At 39.2% G+C, this 16,187-nt stretch overlaps 1 pseudogene; it reads right to left on the reverse strand.

Annotated features, from left to right (window-relative positions):
* Positions 1–876: 876 nt before the first annotated feature.
* Positions 877–1,008, reverse strand: LOC107545958 (large ribosomal subunit protein eL39-like; annotated as a pseudogene).
* Positions 1,009–16,187: the final 15,179 nt, after the last annotated feature.

The following is a 16,187-nucleotide window of genomic DNA, read 5'->3' on the forward strand; positions in this document are numbered from 1 at the left end:
GGCACCGTTTTTGGATTTCCCAGGAGGCGGAAAAGTGCCCTCTGAGATTTATAAACACATCCATAATAAATGGGAGGCTGAAGTTTAAACTGTTATGGAGCCTTCTCCGCTGTGCCGCCGAGGTCCCGTGTGATTTAGAGAGGTGACATTTACTGTGTGCAGACCTATTATTCAGAGTGACTGTTTGTGTATAGACAATATTTTTAAATGGCTTGCTGTAGATGAAAAATTCTTATTAAGTCAGAAAAACAGTCTAAGTAGGTAACACTCTCTCAGTTTAGTCTGCTATAAGTCTTACTGTCTTGCCACATGGAAACTGCCTGTGGTGGGAGGTAGTGACACCTCACAGGCACTGGCTAAAATACTATCTCTGGAGCAAATAAGATCCAGGACTTTAGCTGGGACCACAAAACTAATTGTACATCTGAAGTTAAACTCATAGGCATTTCTGCCAGTTTTATCCCTTAAATGCAGAGTCCCCTTTAGTGTTGGCTCGATGCTATGACCCAACCACTAGCAGACAGTAGGAAGAGCATTGAGATTCTAGAAACTCAGAAGAAGGTTCTTCCACTAACTGGTAGTATAATTTCTTAACTTCTTCAGGGCTCAGTTTTAATAAACTGCAAAATTTAGCAATTAGATGAAGTGACTTTTTTTTAATGGTCTCACATATTTATTACTGAACCAAACTACTAATGCAGAAAAATATTAACAGAGAAAAATCATTCTTCTAATAATTTCCCAATAAAACACACCCCACTGTCCACATGGTAGTGACCTTTTCAGGGATATGGTAAGATGCAAGTAACCTGGGTTCTGCATAAGTGTGTGAGCCGTCTCCCATGCAATTCCTTATAGACCCAGCTTGGTTCTTCTCTAATGTCTCCTCTTGGAGTTGTACCTGATTTTATTACCAGTTTTTACCCAAATCCATTGGGGAATGGATCAATTCTGCTTTTGTTTCTTGGCCAGGAACCTCTTAATCCTGAAAGCCTTGTGAGAAGGCATTGCAAAGAAGGGTCAGTGGCAAGCACCGCTGTGGCAGAGAGAAAGATGAGGTGACTTCTGAGACCCCCGTAAGACATGTCTACCCTGAGTTGCTTGTTCTTAGGAAAGAGTGCTTGTCAGTCCCCAGTGCTGTAGAGCATGTCACAGTAATCAAGAACACCCCTTATCTTTACTGGTTCCCATTTAAATCCCGCAGTACCTGAGAAGGAGACACAGCAATCATTGTTATGCTATTTTTGTTTTCAAGTGAGAAAACTGAGGCTCAGAGAGGTTAGGTGCTGTGTCCACGATCCCGTGGATGCAAGGAACCTACCCCCATATTTTGCCTTCAGTCTAAGGCTCTGTCTCATCATATTGCTTATACCTCTTCCTTCCCCAAGAGCTCTGGGATTAGTTTCAAACAGTTCACCAGGAGAAGGTGATTTCTGGAATATAGGTATGAACAGTGGACAGTAAAAGGACAGGTGTAGAGTCTGCTCTCAGGAGGCCCACAGTCTTCTAGAGGAGACAACACATCTCTGCCTAATCAAACGCTACCCATTTCTCAAGCCCAAACTCAATATTCTCCTCCCCCAGGAATCCTGCCTTGTTCCACCTTGTTTCAGCCTCCAGGGACCCCCTGATTGAACTGCACTTTCAAGATGGGTGCAATTGGCATGCCCTTGCCTCCTCCCTTTCACCCCAGCTTATGCGTGTCTTATTTATGCCAATTCTTTAGTAAGCTCCGTGTAAGTCTTGTGAATTCTATCAGTTGTACATAATCATTCACAGGGAGTAATCAGTTAATAATGCAGTTTGTCAATCAACCAAGACCTCTCTGCCACCTTGGGTAATGGTAGTACTGAGATAGACTGTGCACTGCTCTGTTTCCTGTAACCTTAACCTAGCTAACACCTATGACATCACAGCCTCCTTTGACCTAGTAAAACTGCAATCCTGTTGCGCACTTTGCCGCCTCTTCACCTCCAGTATTTTTCATCGCAGTATTTATTACTGTAAGAATTTGCCCATTTTTGTTTTGTTTTGTTTTTCCGTCTCCCTACTAGAATGTAAGCTCCCTGAGGGCAATTTATTTTGTATATATATATATGTATATATATATATATATATATATATATATATATATATATATATTTAAATCCTCACCCAAGGATATGCTTTTATTGATTTTTAGAGAGAGAAAAACATTGATGTAAGAAAGAAACATCGATTGGTTGCCTCCCCTATGCACCCTGACTGGGGATGGACCCCGAAACCTAGGTATGTGCCCTGGTTTATGGAATGATGCTCAACCTACTGAGCCACCCGACCAATGTATGAGGGTGAAGATTCGTCTGACTTGTTCATTGGTGCATCTCCACACCAAGAACAATGCACATTATAGGCACTCGGTAAACACCCATGGGATGAATGAATGAATGAATGAATGAATGAATGAATGCTTGAGTTCCAGGCTTTGTGGCCATAGATTGTGACTTCTAATTTGTACATCTATCGCCATTCCATGTATTTTTACATCAGTTGAGCACTTCATATCCTGGAGATTTGAATACTAATGAGCTATAGTGCTTGCCCTTTAAAGTTGCTTTTGTTTTATATTACTGTAATAAAGTAACTTTAAGTAAATTACTTTAAAAAAAAAAGAGTCACCCTTGGGGTGCCACTATGCATGTCCATGATCACTATGTGGGTGAAAAACATAAATGATGTATTTTGTTTTGGATAAATCCTTTGTTCCTCCCTTCACAATCGCCACATGAAGTATTTACTGAAGAGTTATTTCCTTCAAAATGATGGAATTTTCTTTGTGAGTAGTATAATTTAACTTTGTGATGTCAAAATTAACATTTAAACCTAGTATTAGCTGATTAATAATAAAAGAATCCATAGAACTTGGGTGATAAAGTTAAATATGCCAGGCTTAAATCTTTGCTTCTGCTGAGTAGTTTCTAGATATTTACACAAGAGAGCTTGTCTCTCCAAGCCTCAGTTTCTCCATATGCAAAATGGTACACTATAATAATAGTATCTTTATCATGGGGTCGTTGTGAAGATTAACTGAGATAATCCTCTTATTTACTGACACAGAAAGAACTCAGTAAATGTTAGACTTTACTATTACTACATGATGTTAGAAAAGTATAGCACACAATTTAAATGCAAATAGTAATTATACGATAGTGCTCTGCATTTTTATTTTATTCTCCTAGAATGCCTGATTGCTTGTGCTAATTTAGCAGTAACGATGCTCAAAACATATGTTTGTTCTTCTAAGAATTAACAATAGACAGACAAGATTATTTGTTGACTTTGGTCTGTTTGGATCATTGTAATAAGGTGTCCCATATGTAGGAAGTACTATGAATTTCTACAGCTGATTAAAAATATAATTTTCTGAAGAGTCATGGTAAATCTCTTTTCCACAGACACCTTTTAATAAAAAACATAAATTATAAACCTACTGTTATGCAAACAATATCGGCACAACAAGAAAATGATTAACATGCAGACAGGGTAGGTCAAAAAGACTATAAAAGGATTAATGCACATAGTTTGGTGTATATTAAAACAATTGGTCAAAGTTTAGGTAGCACTTTAATTTTTGGTGTCCACATACTGATGACCCATTCAAATCTTACCAGAAACAGAATTTTTTTTTTTGAAAGTAGAAGTTCAATAGAAATCACTAGAGCATGTTAAATCAGTCTACTGCCACTATTTTATTTAAAAAAAAAAAGTGTTTCAAAATAAAGACAAGGGCAGTTCTGTTTTCAATTTATGGAATAAAGTAACAGCTATTTTCTTCCAATTTTTTCTTGATGTTTCTCAGATGCAGAACACCTTCACTGATGCTTTGATTTCTCTCTCTGGCTACCCTATGTTACTCCTCATTTTTTGAGTCACTATGGTCTTGTGAACAGCAATTTTCATTGCAGAGTTGAAAAAACATTAAAAGAGAATTTCATTTGATCAAACTTCTCGAGTGCCTGTTTGGATATTTTGAACTAGTTATAAACTCAAGTGGAACACCCCATTTGGCAGCAACATGATGAAGTCTTGTCTCCACTTGCTGGTGTGAAACGACACGTTATAACTTGAGTTTCCTGATGCCTCACTAGGCTATGAGAACAAATGGAGTCATCATAAATAGAGTCACGTTAAACAATAATAAACCACATTTCATACTGGGTCTTGTCACCACTTTTATGAAAGCACACCTTCTGCAATGTTCTCTGTCTCAAAATTTTGGGAAACCCTAGAGGGTGTCTCATATCTGTTCCCACACACACAGTTACTACTATGCTTCCGTGTGTCCCATGCAGTTTATCACCAGGCACTGCTACTGATTCCACCTCCTTATCTCTCAGGGACCCAAATCTGAATATGTAGGAATAAACAGTGAGCATATGTAGACACTACACCTTGTTTAGATTTGATTCTTACCTCTGATGATTAAAGCTTAACTGGCAGCTCACTTTGCCTGAATCGACTTCCAGGGGGCCGCTCAGTTCTTTTTTGCTCTTGTCAATTTTCCAGAAATACATAATAGTTATTCATTTCCCATGCAAATTTATGATCAGATCATTGTTATACCTGGAATTATACACTTTTAAAAAATTATTTCATTAATACCTCATACCTAACTGTGAATATAATAAAAATTTAATATCTAGTAAATGAATTGCATTGGTCAGGTAATTCCATAATGATGCTGTGTAACAAACCATCCCCAAAATCAGTAAATTGAAACAACAACCATTTATTCTCATTCATGCATCTGTTGATGGGCTGGCATGGGGGTGAAGGTGTTTTTTTGACTGCGTGAGTCTGTGCTCAGCTGGGCATGGCTCAAAATTATAGATTGGGTTCAAATCTTCTCCATATGTTTCTCATGCTCCTTGGACCAGTGAACTAGCCAAGACATTATTTCCTCATGGTGATGACAGAAGCCCAAGAGAGAAAACGGAACTGTGCATGCACAACTCAAGCCTCTGCTTGTGTTATGTTTGCTAATATCCTACTAGCAAGACATATATAAAGTTATATTCAAGGTCAGCAGGTGGCTCTGCCTCTGGGGAACTGTGCAGTCATATGGCAGAGAATATGGATGTGGGAATGGTGGAGAACTGGGAACCATAATTCACTCTACCATATGTATGTATTAATGACCTAAGTTATAACACTCATTATTCATTTAATGCATTCTTTATTCTTAGAATTTATATGACACAAAGGTACAAAGTGCACTAGAGAAGTAATTTCTTTTTGTTCAATTCAATAAGCATTCACTGAGTACCTCCTCAGTGCATGGTTAAAAGGCAAAGCTATACACTGTTTATAGAGTGCCTGGTTCCTGGAAGGATAATGGTGGGAACTAGACAGGATCCACTCTCAGCGGTGAGTGGGTCAAGACTTGGTATCATTGTCCAATGTGCCCTGAGACCTGCACTGGCCCAGGGGCTTCTTATTTTCCTTTAAGCTTTAATGCTTTTTAAAAAATTACCAAGCAATAAATATTTCATTTAGGAAATTGAAAACTGTATCTATGTATAAAGAAGAAAATAAAATATACTCAAAGTAAACTTCCATCACCCATAAATAACCATTGTTTTCTCTAACTGAAGAGATAGAAAGATAGGTAAAAGATCATGTAGGTAAATAGATGGTAGACTGATCAAACATAGAGGAGTGTTTTGCAATATTTTATTTAATATATCATAGATATACTTGATATCAATAAATAGTCATCTTTATGCATATCATTAATGCTACATACTATTCTGTCATACTTATACAGAGAATTTTATTTTACTAATCTATTGATAAACAGCCAAATTTCACATTTTTTGTTATTATAAACAATGTTGTTCTGTATATTTCTGAAAGCTTGAAGGAATATTTCCTTTGGATTATGCTAGAAATGAAATCACTTGTGCAAAGGACCAGCGTGGTTTTCAGGTTTAAAGAATGTGAGATTGTCTACATGAAAGTTTGTGCAAGATAGACTCACACAATGAGTGCATGAGGCTCCTCGTTCACCTGGGACTTTTTAGTTTCCTAAAAATAAATAAACAAAAATCTTCAACTAAGGACTGGGTTAGTTAACCCAAGGGAATTTTCTAGGTACCAAGAAGTAGAGCTAAGGTAAAAGGATTACCAATAGTGTTCTTTAACAACACAGGGTGATTTTTCAAGAGATTGTAAAGAGATTCTAAAAATCCAAGGGCACCCGGCCAGGCATGGCTCAGCAATTGAGCGTTGACCTAGGATCCAGGCAATCGGGGTTCAATTTCTGGTCAGGGCACATGCCCTGGTTGCTGGTTCGATCCCCAGTCGGGGGCGTGCAGGAGGCAGACGATCAATAACTCTCTCATCATTGATGTTTCTATCTCTCTCTCGCCCTCTCCTTTCCTTTCTTTGAAATCAATAAAGATAATGTTTAAAAAAAATAAAAATAAAGAAAAAATAAAGAAAAAAAATCCAAGGGCTACATAGTTAGGTTCCAAATTGGAGGAAACAAATGGAAGAGAACAGAGATCTTATTATGTGCCAAGCAAAGGAAATAAAGGGACTTTCCAATTAAACATCCAAAATGAATCTCCAGAGAAGGAGGACCGTGTGATCCCAAATTCAAAACACACCAGGAAATACTTGAGCCAGAGAAAAAGACTCTAGAATTGGCTGTTAAGATATGTGGGGTGGTGAAAGCTGGGAGGCCAATTTTACTAAACAGAAGAACAACTCTGCACAGCGACACATGAATGTGTGCACTGAGTTGAGCTTTGCCTTCTAAAGCTTTAGGCCAACTTAGAAAAAACATGGTGACAGGGTATAGCTGCTGTGTCCTGATTACCAGTGCAGGGCCTTTTACTCTATCCGTAGATAAGCAAACCTCAAATGTGTTGCTAAGAGGATTGGGCATCCTGGATAATGCAAAGTTCCATTTAAACTCCAAAATCGCCCACCCGAGAGTGGCTCAGTGGTTGACAGCTGACCTAGGATCCAGGCAATCGGGCTTCAATTCCAGGTCAGGGCACATGCCCAGGTTGTGGGCTTGATCAGTGACTCTCTCATCATTGATGTTTCTATCTCTCTCTCTCCCTCTCCTTTCCTCTCTCGGAAATCAATAAAGATATATTTAAAAACAAAAAACAAACAAACAAAACTCCAAAATCATGTGGTTTTATCCCTTACTGTTGAATGTTTTTTTCTAAATGATCAATTTCTAATCTGTCTGTTTTCTTATTTTAGATGTCAAGTCTACTGAATGTAGTGAAATCTTTGACTGATCAAACTGATGGAACATATGGTCAGTTCTCATCCTCCCAAATTGTGCTGTAGATGACATAGGAGACTGAGCTGAAAAACGCATTTAACCCAGTAGCTTAGATTCTAAGATTCTCAGGTTCTTTGCTCCATGAGAGAAGGGGCTGGATTTATTTTGTTCACTATCCTGGGTGCCTACCAGATGTCTAGCAGGAAGGACCCTCTCAATGGATGCTGGTTAAATAAAAATTTAAAAAATGAGTACTGTATACATGATCTTCAGCCTGTGTTTCCTTGTTATTAAGGTCTTTCTCCAGAAAGTCAAATATAAGGTAAAATAAAGGAACAAAGGAAGGAAGGAAGGAAGGAAGGAAGGAAGGAAGGAAGGAAGGAAGGAAGGAAGGAAGGAAGGAAGGAAGGAAGGAAGGAAGGAAGGAAGGAAAGAAGGAAGGAAGGAAGGAAAGAAGGAAGGAAAGAAGGCAAGGGGGAGGGAAAAGAGGAAGGGGAGGAAAATGGAAACAAGCAATAAGGAAAAGGTAAGAAGAAAGGAAAAAAGAAATTAAAAATATAGTCTAGGAGCCTTGGCTGGTGTGGCTCAGCTAGTTAGAACATTGTCAGTACACCAAAGGGTGGTGGGTTTGATTTCCTGTCAGGGCACGTTCCTGGGTTGCGGGTTCGATCCATGGTCAGACCCCTGCAGGAGGCAACTGATGGGTGTTTCTCTCTCACATTGATTATATATATATATATCCCATATATATATATCCCATATATTTATCTCCCATATTTATATCTATATATCTATATCTATATCTATATATCTCCCTTCTTCTCTCTAAAATAAAATCTAAAAAAGATATTCTAGGGTTTCAAGTGTTGGTTTGACTTAGAAAAGCTTGCATTCATTTAATCAATATTTGTATCTATTGAAGTTTAAAATTATGTTAATCATCTTTCTTGCCCCTGTTTCTATCTCTGTCTCCATCTTGGAGAACAGAATAAGAGATTCCCATTTTGTGCCTCCTGATGCAAAACCCTCAGGCCTGGGTGATGCACCAGTCACATGAACCCTGAGCCCTTGGAATCTTCTCCAAGGAGACCCACCCATGTCACAGCAGCAGGCTCCCCACAAATTGATGGCTGTGGACAGACCTCAGAGATGAGGCCTTTCTTTGTGCTCTCTTCCCTGACCATCTAAGTGTTTTCTGACTTGCTTGGCATGCTGTTAGTTAAAATTCATTCTTCTAAAGACCAGTATCCACTTAGCTCCTCTCCTCTGAACTTTCGTCATTCATTATTAACTATGAAAGCCAAAGTGCATGAAACAAGTTCAGCCCTATCTGCTCCTGGCATGAAAGTGATGTCTTGGCATATTAGTGGAACACAGCTCTATCTTACACAAAATGATGCCTGGCCCACAACAAAGGCACCGTCTCTCAGCGCCTAATAGGATCACCTACTTCAAATGTGAAACTTCCTTCTTTGAAATATTTGTTGCAATTTCCTAAACCTATGAAGATTCTCAAGCTCAAACAAAACCTCTAGGCTTCAGCGCAAGCTCCGACTCTAAAGAGCTTTCTGTTCTATAAACCGGTTATTGGATCTGGGTCCCGAGCCTGGGCAGATGGGGGAAGTGTGGGGGCATCGGGGGAGGAAGAGCTTGCTTTCCACTTTCTCTTTTTGATACAAAAATAAAAGTCATCTGGTTTTGACTGCAGAAAATGAATCATATTAAGCATTTTAAAAGCACTATTCTTTTTGTGAGACCTAATTTCAGACCGATTAACACTTTAATATGAAACAGAAGCACATCATTTCATTAGGAGACAAAATAAGGCCTCCCAGCTACCATATGTTGTCTCTTTTTTTGGGGGGGGGGAATCTTTTGAAACCTTAGATTGTAGATTGAGCTACAAGAAGAAATGTACATTTGGCACCACCACGCACCCCAGGTAAGCAGACTCTTCACTGAAGATTTTTTGGGGGAAGCAATGCTCATATTGACTCTATTCAGTGATAGAGGACCTGGCTTGGCCATTGCCCTGGAAAGCTGATGGGGAAATAATCTTTTGTGAAGATGGAAATCAAAAGGATCTTTTAGTATGTTCTTCTTAAGAATGTCTACACTGACATAGAGCAAAGAGACACTTTCTACCGCTGATTTCATAGATTACTTATTTATTAAATAGATGAAACAAAATTATAGCTGTCCATTTTCAATATTTAAATTTTTTTAATGATAATGCCTTTAAGATGCACAGAACATGAATGCAGGAGCTGGTGTGATAGGAGAGAGCCTTATTGCACATAATTAACAGACACATAATGTCTGGTAACTAGTAATTTCCTTCTAGCTGAGTAAGGAAATAATTTAATCATGTTGATCAAATGAATCCCAGGAGCCCAGTGTAACATTATGCCAAAAAAAAAAAAAAGAAAAAAATCTGCGTCAAATGATAAAAGACTACTACTTGGTTAAAAAAAAAAATAACATGGTTTCCAACCCTGTTTAGGTATCTTTGATAGTATTTAAAATGCAAGCCTGATTTTAGTAATTGGCTTAATCTCACATTTCAGGAACATTTTTTTCCAACACTGGCAGAGGTTACAAATATTGACATGGTACGCTTCTCTAGAACCGACTAAAACCTAAGTGTTGCAAGATGTGTATTTCCCTCACCAGGAAAAACAGCCCCCCACCCCAGCTTAGAGGAGTGTGCAGGGGGTGCATGGCAGGGGAGCAGTTAGACCACACATCCATTTTCTTTTTTTAAAGAACCTCTTTCCTAGAATAGCATCTTATATTCAACAACTAGATATAAACCTCCCCGGCTCTTTTGTAAATTTCAGCTTCATATTCAAAAACAGGCCAAGAGGAAGCTTTTATTTCAAAGCATTGCCCCAAACAAATTTCTCCTTAGTAGAGTATATCCTGGCCTTGAGAGACAGCGTTTCCCTTTGAAGTCTTTTGTGGTCTTTCCCATTGTTCTTCTGAACTACTTAGGAAAGGCAGCGAGCCACTTTCCCGCTATCTGAAGTCAGCGCCCCGTAATGAGGTGATATAATTTAACACTTACTGTAATACATTTTATCCATCTATTGTTTGCTAAATAATTCCTGCAATAACACTTTTATTCTTTCCATAATTCTTCAGGGCAATGCTGGAGGAATAATATTTTTACTGCAGTGATTGATGGCACGGGTGCTGGTGCTCTACAGCCCCCATGAACAGAGGTTATTGATAAGATCAGGAAGATCGGAGCGAATGAGGGGGCAGGGAAAGCGTCCAGAGGCCTGTGCCGCGTGGAAAGAGCACCAGGGATCAGAGGGTTAATACCATTTTATGAGGTTGTAAAAATCTACCCCAAGATTCTTGTGTTAGCAATATTCTTTGTGTAAGATGTATGTTATTAAAACAAGTAGCAGCATCTGAATTAAAGTGACAGTATGATGGATGACTACTGAAGGGGAATCGGAGCCGTTTGCAGCATTTTGGGCTAGATGTGGGAATTCTGCCTCAGAGGCAAGGAGCTTGGCAGACACATTGATTCCGGGCTGACGCGTGTTCATAAATATGCCCCCAGAGAGGTGTGGCCTAGCAGAATTTACAAAATTATGTTCATGAATTATTTAACATTTATTTATGGATGCTATATTTAAACAGTATTTGCCAAGGCGAATGGACCATAGCTTACAGAGTGATCTTTAGATAATGCAAATTCTGCACAAGGCAGAGGTGGTGGGTGGCTTGCCCAGCGATGCTAAGCCTATCAAAACTGTATCAGAGGAGATGAGTCCGCTGACGATGGAGCTGCCCTTCCGAGACTTGAGTTGGTTCCCTGATGTAGCTGAGGTCCAGAAAAATCTTGAACGAGAGAAGAGGTCAAGGAATTTTCCTCTTTGGAAATTTAGTTACATCAAAAGACAGGTTGTGCTATAGTGCTGATTCAAATTTTAAGACAATAATGAGCCCGGCTATTTACAGCAATGTTTTTAAGAACTGTAGAATGCAACACTCCCTGTTTGAGACTGGAAAGAAGAAAGGAAAAGATTTAGAAACTGCCATGACATAGACACTTCACTAATCAGGTTGAGGGCCACGTTCAAACATATGAAGAGATTAGAGTTATGATTAATACGTTTATCATTTTAGTGCCGTATAATTTGGTGTGGTGGATATGGCAGAGATCTGAGTGTTCACAGCCATTCTACTGGCTTCCACCATTTTCCATCTTCCCTGCTGTTTCATTAGTTCTTGCTAATGAAATGTAAAGGGAGGTGCCGTGCGTCACTTCTGCAGCCAAGTCCTTACAGGTTTTCTGTTGTCTCTCTTCTCTTGACATGGCAAATGAAGAGACCATGCATTTCAGAAAGTTCAGCTACAAGACAGTAGAGTCACCAAACAGCCCAGTCCCTACTTGCCTTTTGGGAGCTGAGCCTCACCAACCTGCTTGGGATGAGTAGATGATTGGAAAATTTATGGTGGGGTGGGTTAAGCCTTTGCGATATGAGAGCTGCTTGTTGCTGCAGAGCAACAAAGATGATCTTGACTAATGCACTAGGTCAGTGCTACCCACGCCAACGTAATGTTAAATTTTTAAAAACATAGTTGTCTTTTCCATTTCTGTTTTTCTTATAGGATCATTTTCCTCCTCTAACAAAATCACTGTATATGTAATAATAGCCTGACCAATGGTATTATCAGACTATCCCAGGCTACCCAAGGCCAAGAAGCTAGCAATACCAAAAAATAAAATGAAGAAAATAATCTAATTTTATCAGTTCCAGGAAGAACCCAGTAACAATTAAGAGAGGTAAGACAAGGAAATTGGGGTTTGTTTCCAAAAAGAGGAAAGAGAAAAAAGTAGAAAAAACTTTAAATATATATATTGACAAAATATTAAATATATATATTGACTCTGAACAAGTTCAAACTCACCAGCCAATACAGAGGCTAGAAATTAAACCAACAACTGTTATATGCTTTAACTACCATTTAATTGATTGCATGGTTTTCCCTTTTTAGTTGATGACATTGGTGTTATAAAGGTAGAGCTACAACTGCAAGGTCACTGATATTTGCTTTTGCCACCATCAAGTAGATATAAAAACTAAGGTTCAAACTAAGGTTCATCAACAAATTGATTCTATATGGCCTATGTGTAGATTCTGAATGTGATGTCTCATTTTTAGTCTTTGTCTGATTGTAAATTCCTTAGAGTTCATATATGAATAAGCATGAATGCATACTACACACACACACCTCTATCTCAATACTTAGGGGAGTCCTAGTGCATGCTAATAATTTAGCAAATTATTAGTGCATGAGTAAATAAATCTGTGAATCTTTTTGTATTACCCAAAAGACAACTACTAGAAGCACTAACAAAACTAATAACAGAGGCTTACTTTATGGTCCTTCTCAAGAATGGTATTAGCATCTTCAGATGTGAACTGTATGTTTTTAGCCAGACCTTTGAATCAAATGGTGCTTGAAAGCTCCAGAAAACATTGTGGTTTGGTCTAAAGTGTTGGATTTTATTAAATTGTCTATATAAAACTTTTCAGGATTTTCAGAGGACGTGGTAAGAAGTGTTAGAGAATGGGTGATAGACAAGAGTACAGACATATAGAAAAAACGCATTGTTCTTGCCTTAGCCCCAGTCCTCTAGAAAGCAGAGCCTGAGGCAAGGATGAAAGTGCACATTGCCCTGGCCTGTATGGCTCAGTAGGTTGAGCATTGTCCCACGCACCCAGAGGTCACCAGTTCTATTCTCAGTCAAGGACACATACCCAGGTTTCAGGCTCAATTCCCAGTAGGGGGTGTGCAGGAGGCAGCCAATGTTTCTCTCTCTCTCTCCTTTCCTCTCTCTCCAAAATCAATATAAACTTTTTTTTTAAGTGCACCTCAGAATAGTCATGGAAAGAAGAAATGAAAGGGAACTTACCTGACTCCCTCTCTCCCTCCCATCTCTTTTATTTCCATTGGTCAAAGTTTACCCTGTGCAGAGCTAACTCCCTACACTTCTGGGTTGTGCCGGCAGCTCCTTGGCGTCTTCACAGGGAGCCAGACCTCAAGCCTCTCAACGTGCTGTTTCGCCCAAGTTTAGAGGTGGGGAGCTGTCTCACACTGACAGGACTTGGGATGAGGGTGAAAGCCATGCTGTCCTGAGACTTTAACTCAGACTATAGAGCGCTCAGAAGCCCCACTGAAGTCATCGAGAGCAGGGTGGTGCCAGGAGACAAGTAGCATGTTTGTAGAGAAGCAGGCAGTTGAGTCCGAGAAAGCACAAAAGTCTGTGTTCAGCACAGTTCTCCAAGGCTTTAAAAGTATTTTATAGCTAAAGGTTCCCAGGGGAAAATGTTTGTTTGTGATATTTTCCACAATAACCCCCAGCTCCTCTCCTAGTGTTTTCCCTTTGCCCTGCCCCTCCCCACCCCAAGCCCAGGTTCAGTGTTTGCTCCTCCCACATTAAACCACATTGTGCCCTTTGTGGGCGCTAAATGCTCAAAGCTGAGCGTGCTTTGTAACCAGTGATCACTGAATACTCTTCTACTCTTCCCAGATGTTGAGAACAAATGCCATCTTATCCCCTCTTATGCTTTAGTTGTATCTTACTTGGTTCTAGTAAAAATTGTCAGAGACAATATAAATGCTGGTGTATAATAAGGTACCTGGAACATAGTAAGTGCAAAATAAAGGTTATTTTTCCAACCATACTCATTTTTTGTGTCCCTTTCTCTCTTAACGCCAATGCAGTGTGTGGCTTATAGGAGATGTGTTTACTAATTTGTGTAATATCAGTGAATGCATATAGTAGCTATTATATGCCAGAAATTGTTCTTAGCACTTCTAAAAAAATTATTTATCTAATTGTATTAGGTAGATATGATTATTATTTAACAAACACATAGCACTTGCTGCATGCCATCACAGCTCTAAGTGCCTAACATATATTATTTTAATTTATATTACAAAACCATGAGGTTAGCACTGTCATTAACATCTCCAGTTTTCAGATGAGAAAACTGAGACACAGAGAGGTTAAATATCTTGTCCAAGATTATATATCTACTGATATCTGAGATTTAAATACTGCCAGGCTGGTTTCAGTCCTATTATGTATAGTGTGGTATAGTATATTATAAAATCGCTATAAGTAAATAACTCTCTTATACCTTTAAGAGTGTTCATTACTTTTAGATAAATAATACTCATCTTGAAATTGTTCACTCCAGGACTGAAACTTCTCTATATCAACCACTTGGTTCCATAGTTTTAAGCTATTGCATCCTAGCAACCTGGTAGATAGCAGGAGCCATTTAGAGAAAACTGGTACTAATCACTACCCAAGAATGACGTGACATCTGCACAAAGACCAAGGAAAAAGAGAGTTACCACTTGTATTTGAAAGTATTTTCATTGCTGTATCATGTTGCTGTTTAACATCCCTATAATTCTTCCGGCAGATTTTTGCTTTCACCATGCGCTTCTTATAATATCCCACAAACCCTATCAGAGTCGACATGTGTGAATATGGGGAGGGGGAGAAGAAATAAAATCCTCTACTCCATAAAAAATAGAGCCATGAGAATAATAAGAGTAAGAGAACGTTTTTACAATAAAGTGTAGCGCTAGCCTTGCAAATGAATTGAGATGGGACCTGTCCCGGGTCACCATAATTTCACAAACCACCAAAGAATGTTCCTACAATGCTGAGCACATTCCAATATCCAGAGAACAAAAGTGAGCACATATTAAAAATCTAAAGAATTGAATTTTGAGCTGAGGTCTCAGTGGAATCAGATAAATGTCCCATATCATCTCCCTCTTCCCTTTCTCCGCCTCAGGCAAGAGTGTGAGACCCTGACATAAACCTAACCTTGTCATCATCTTAAAGGATAGACTGCCCTTCCACTGATGCCATATTTCACACGCTTTCTAGCTGTGAGCTAAAATGGTTCACATTCCAGAGAAATGCTACGTTAGCATTATCAGTGTCCATCAGAGAAGTTGTTTAGCTCAGGTAGGACCCAGAGAATGAGGAGAGCCCCTCCTTAATGTAACACTATTCCTTTGGGGTGAGGGCAGATATTAATCATGTCTGACCTCTTACAAGTGAAAAGGAAATAATCCCTTATGGTATGGCATGTATTTTTTCTACCCTGGGGTCTTTCCCCTTGGTTTTGGAATTTATGTATTTGAAAGGGGTGTTAGCATGGTTGATGTTAGTTTTAAGGGGTCACATTTCTCCCCTAAACCAAATATTCTAGTGAAGAAAAACACAGCTGTCTGATAAGGATACTGCCTTTCGTTCCTCTCGCCAAGGTCTAATTATCCTTGAATGACAAGCTTCAGGTAATTCCCATGTGATGAACTCTCTCATTCTTTTTATCTTCTTTCCCTATTGAGGGTTTCAACCTTTTTCTCCCAGTAAGTTGTGCCTTTGGCAAAACTGAGGGGCAGACAGGAAGCAGGGAGCCAGACCTAACTGTCCCAGGGTCTGCCTTCAGCGACTGAAGCTAAGGGCTCATTCTTTCCATTGAAGTGCTCTTGGTGGACTTGGCCTCACCCGTTTTCAGCGATCACCAGCCTGGGCTTTCTCTCCCCATTTTTGTTCAGGAAGCACACTGCCTTCCTGAGACTAACATGTTTTGTGCTTCTATGTTTTATTCTGTCGGTTATTTCTGTCACACTAAAAATTGCTTAATAGAGTTGGTATGAAAGGTGGGAATGGAGATAAAACAGAAACAAGACTATCAGAACTACCATTCTGTTAAAAATGAATTTGGAAGGCATGCAAGAAAGCTGGAAGGCTTGGGCTCACTTGGGGCCAGCAACAGTATGGGAGCAAGGGAAGGACTTCGGGGAAGAAAGACAGAGTTAGCCCCACCTTGGATAGATTCTCTTT

This window comes from Miniopterus natalensis, chromosome 13, assembly GCF_054644295.1.
Source record: "Miniopterus natalensis isolate mMinNat1 chromosome 13, mMinNat1.hap1, whole genome shotgun sequence".
Classification (NCBI taxonomy): domain Eukaryota; kingdom Metazoa; phylum Chordata; class Mammalia; order Chiroptera; family Miniopteridae; genus Miniopterus; species Miniopterus natalensis.